The following is a 3,551-nucleotide window of genomic DNA, read 5'->3' as shown; positions in this document are numbered from 1 at the left end:
TCAACTTTGTTTTCTTTCCGCGTTCCCTGCGCCAGGAGTCGTCGGGCGTCGCGTTTCAGCGAGCCGCTCGTTGTTCCGCCAAATTGCGCGCGCAAAGAGTACGACCGTGCTCGCAGCGGCGACGGCGAGCACTCTGACAGGGACGAGGGCATCGGCACTTGTCGTCGGCGGGCGAAACGGGAAGCGGGCGGCGGTCCTCCGGTCGCTGAGCAAAAGACGAATAGGAAAAAGTAAGGCGAAGATTCTGGGTCGGCCGTTCCTTTGGTATATCGCGAGCGCACGATCTCTCTTTTTAACTGAAGAAGGCGGCCGTGGCGTGCCGACCGGAGCCGGTGTTATATAACGGTCGAGAAAGAGGATAAGGAGGAGAGCCCCGTTGGAAGGTGGGCGAGAGTCAAGGCGGCCAAATTTCTGCCCTGAGGCACGACCGCCTACACTGCTGGCAGAGGGTGTTGGGCGAGCCCGTTACGAAGCCACCGGAGCCGCCGCCGAAGCCGCACGCTGCTCTCCGGGTTTGGCGGTCAGTGGGGAGAGCTTCGGAAAACTGGCGTGACGACCGACCGATAGGGCCGACCGCTTATACACTGCGAGGCCATTCGCCGTGCTGGCCTGGATGACCCGCACCACAACCACGGAGGCGGCGGCGCGGCTGGCAAGGAGGAGGAGGGGGACGCTTCGCGAAGGTGATAACTCGTTTCCGCTTCCGCTTATGTAACAGCACACACGGCGACACAGATCAGGGGTGTCATATGGATTAACATCTTGCAGTAGTCAATGAATGGTGGGGGCAGCAAATAATACGTGCATGTACCACTCCGGGGCGGCGCAAAGCAAGACAGAGCACCACGATCAACGAAACCTGCTGTAACACACCTGGCTCTTCTCATCCCCTTCAGACGCCGATAAGCCGGCTACGTTGCACAGGTTGCTAACGAAGACATTGATAAGGGAATAAGTGGCATAGAGTATGGCTTAACTCTCCGTGCCCGGGTCTTCTTAGCTGCGATTTTTCTGGAGGGAAATGATAAGTAAACTCATACAAGCTGTTTCATTTGTAAAGAGAACCGTCAATTTATTTATAATAATAAAATAATAATAATAAGGGCTAAATAAAATGGCGGCGTTGCTTGTGAGCAGAGAGTCTCTATGTACAGGTAGTGGAGGGGAGTATTTACAGGGGGCGGATGCTGCAGCTGCGGTCAGCGGGACTTGACGGCTTCCGATCGCGTCGTCACGTTTCTCCGGTACGTCTTGACGTAGAAGTTGAAGAAGAGCACGAAGAAGAGGATCGCCTCGGCGATGGTCAGGTAGCCGAAGTAGGGCGGGAAGCCGCAGTCGTAGAATACAGGCACAGCCCCATGGAACATGAGCACCACAAACTGGCTCATCTGCAGCTGAGTCAGGTAGCGCTTCCACCACAGGTAAGGCCTGAGCCGGGGGCCCAGGGCGGCGAGCGCGTAGTACGTGTACATGATGCAGTGGATGAAGCAGTTGAGGAACGGGAAGAAGGCGTTCTGTCCCGTGGCGCCGAAGTTGACGCCCAGCCAGACAGACCAGGCGACCAGCGAATGGTGAATCACGTGCAGCGCCGAGATGTGATTGTTCTTCTTGGTGAGCACGAAAAACACGGTGTCCATCAGTTCGCTCAGCTTGAGCAGCATGTACCACCAACCGAGCGTGATGAGCAGCATCGACTTTGGCTCGGTGGTCAGGTTGACGGGCTCGCAGAACCACGAGTAGTCGCCGAACAGGTACGTCAGACGGCCACCGTAGAAGAAGAAGAACGCATTGGCGAGCACATGGCCGATGTTGTAGATGAGGATTATGTTGCGCAGGTTGAACGCCTTGCGGTCTCGCATCCACGCCGGTCCCCACACCTTGACGAAGTAGACGTATCCAATGAGGATGGAGATGACCGGCAGCGGGCTGCCCATGAGGGGCCACTTTGCCACTCGGGGGTCTGTGTTGGACAGGACGCTGTGGTATGCCCAGCTCAGCTGGTCGACCACCGGTATTCCCATGGCTGCTAGAGTCACGGAGCGCTCACACACACACCACTGCACCGAAAGGTTGCTGCTTGCAGCAGTCGACGGCCGCTGGACGCACCGGCGCTTTTCTAGGCTCCGTCCGGCCGCCCAGCCAATGGCCACGAGGTCGCCTCTGACGTCAGCCCGAGGACGTTTCGGCTCGGCTGCGTCACGAAATCCTCTCTCGCCTCTGAGCGCGCTTTCCTCCTTTTGATGTCGGCGACGCATTGGTTCCTCCTCACCCGTCTCCTCCACCGCTGCCGCCTCTACAGCTACAGGCTCGCTCGCATCCGTGCCGGGCCGCATCACATTCACTCCGGAACGCCGGAGTGGCTTGTTCTCCGTTCCCTTATTATTAGCGCTCCGTAGTGTGTTGCTGCTACGGGCTGTCGGCGGGCTCTCTTGCGGAATCTGTACAGGCAGCGAGTCTCGGGACGCAGTGAGTACGAACCGCGGGGATCGGTGCAGCTCAGCCATAGACAGGTGCGGAAGTGTCGGAAACAACTCTGTGTTTCAGCGACAAAAGCAAGCCGAATAGCCTCTCTTCGTATTTGGACTTGTTCAGACGCACGGTCACAACAGCCACACTAGCATGCACCGGTCTTGGACATGTAGCCTGGAACGGCAAGAGACTTCGCGATATAACACAGTGAATTCCACGCGTGAATTCGTATAAGAACTCTCAATGCTGTACTGGTAACCTCTCTGCACAACACTTCCTGCTGAAGTAGTGCACGTGGACGCGAACTTCTAGCGTACGCTCGAGCGCACGCCAACAGCTAAGCGTCTCTTGGTGGTCGTCTCGTTCCGCATAAGGAGAAAAGCAAATCCCCGAAGGTTTCGCAATGTGCTGAGCTTAGGAGAACACCTGGGTCGTCTCTCGGTTGCACACTTTCATTTTTCACTCATTCTTCAAACGTGCTCCATCAAGGAGTCGGTTTATCTTTGACAGCGCTTTTGATTTCTCCTTTGGCTTTAATTTACATGCAAACGTCGATTGCTTGCCCTTTCGCTCGTCTCAGGAAGGTGCGCTACAGAAGTAGCTATAATACGGCGATTATTTGACGACGCCTGGATCCACTGTTCTTTCCTGGACATTTTGACGAATGCCGCTAAGACGCTAGTAAGCGGAAATCAAAGGCGTATCCAACCGGCGCCAATGTATTGGTTCGGGAGTATTTACATCGAGCTTTCACAGGCAAGTGAAGCTTAAGAAAGCGGCGCTTGGCGCTAGTGAGATTTGTGCTGTCTGTCCTGGCAGTTGGAGTTTTCCACGAGGCGGCCTTTGAAAGGCATGCGTTACTTCGTTAGCTGCAATGGTTTGGCAAATCGCTTGTTTAGGCTCCGAGTGCGGGATGTGCTGGCAGGTCGGGAAATTAGCGGATTGATCTATTGATTGATAAACTTTATTGGAAAAAATTGGGGTTAGAGGTAGTGGGTTAGCGGAGTTGCTTGCTTAGTAGAGCGCGCTGCTAATATTATTGACGTTAGGAGGGCAAGTTGAGCGAATCGATATGCGAAGAA

The 3,551-nt window shown here is 55.3% G+C and overlaps 1 pseudogene; it reads right to left on the bottom strand.

Moving 5' to 3' along the window:
• Positions 1–1,096: 1,096 nt before the first annotated feature.
• LOC146208229 (very long chain fatty acid elongase AAEL008004 pseudogene) lies at positions 1,097–2,072 on the bottom strand (annotated as a pseudogene).
• Positions 2,073–3,551: the final 1,479 nt, after the last annotated feature.

Source organism: Amblyomma maculatum, chromosome 1 (genome assembly GCF_055883805.1).
Source record: "Amblyomma maculatum isolate TAMU_Amacu chromosome 1, ASM5588380v1, whole genome shotgun sequence".
NCBI lineage: Eukaryota > Metazoa > Arthropoda > Arachnida > Ixodida > Ixodidae > Amblyomma > Amblyomma maculatum.
This window is presented reverse-complemented; position numbering and strand designations above follow the sequence as displayed.